Source organism: Gadus chalcogrammus, chromosome 11, assembly GCF_026213295.1.
Source record: "Gadus chalcogrammus isolate NIFS_2021 chromosome 11, NIFS_Gcha_1.0, whole genome shotgun sequence".
NCBI classification, from domain to species: Eukaryota; Metazoa; Chordata; class Actinopteri; order Gadiformes; family Gadidae; genus Gadus; species Gadus chalcogrammus.
The window spans coordinates 26331629-26332787 of NC_079422.1; positions in this window are offsets into that span (position 1 = coordinate 26331629).

Genomic DNA, 1159 nt, shown 5'->3' on the forward strand with positions numbered 1-1159 from the left:
ACACACACACAGAACACACACACACACACACACACACACACACACACACAGAACACACACACACACACAGAACACACACACACACACACACACACACACACACACACAAACGCACGCCCGCATACACACAAACTCACACACACATGCGCACGTACGCCCGCACAAACACACACACACACATATGGACTCCCACAAACAAACACACAATCACACACACAGACACGCACGCACGCATAAACACACATGCATGCATGCCCAAACACAAACACACATAAACACACGCATGCACAAAGTGACACAAACACAAGCACACACATACACACACACAAACATGCACGCACGCCCGCACACACACGCAGATGTACGCATGTACATTAAAACATGGAGCTGTTGGGTGGAGGTGAGGACATGTGGGCAGAGATGGCTCCAGCAGACGCCTCATGTTCTCTGACCAGACAACAGGAAGAGGCGAGGGGGAGAGAGGGGGGAGGGAGCAGAGGAAGGGAGAGGGTGAGGGGGAGAGAGGGGGGAGGGAGAGGAGGAGAGAGGGTGGAGGGAGAGGGTAGAGGGGAGGAGGAGAGGGGGAGAGAGAGAGGGAGGGATAGGAGGAGAGGAAGGGAGAGGGTGAGGGGGGAGGGAGAGGAGGAGAGAGGGTGCAGGGGAGGGGGAGAGGAAGGGAGAGGGGGGAGGGATAGGAGGAGAGGGGGAGAGAGGAGGAGAGTGGGGGGGAGGGTAAGAGAGAGCGAACAGAAAGGGAGGGAGCTGGAGGTCCCCGAGGGACCCTGAGTTACTTCCCTCTTTCTTCTTCTCTCCTCTTTCATGGCTCCTCTCCCTCCCGGTCCCCACAGCTGCCTGGGGGCCCGGCCCCCCCGGTCCCCCCGGTCCCCGGCCCTCGGAGCCCCATCAAAGGGCCCGCCAGGCAGCCTCAGGTAGGGCTGCTAAAGCCATCGCCCTGGAGCAGGGAGGACCGCCAGGAGGGAGGGAGAGAGAGAGGGGGGAGAGAGAGAGGGGGGGAGAGAGAGGGAGAGAGAGGGAGAGAGAGGGCGGGGGGAGAGGGGGGGGGGAGAGAGAGAGGGGGGAGAGAGAGGGAGGGGGGAGAGAGGGGGGAGAGAGGGCGGGGGGGGGAGAGAGGGGGGAGAGAGAGGGAGGGAGAGGGCGG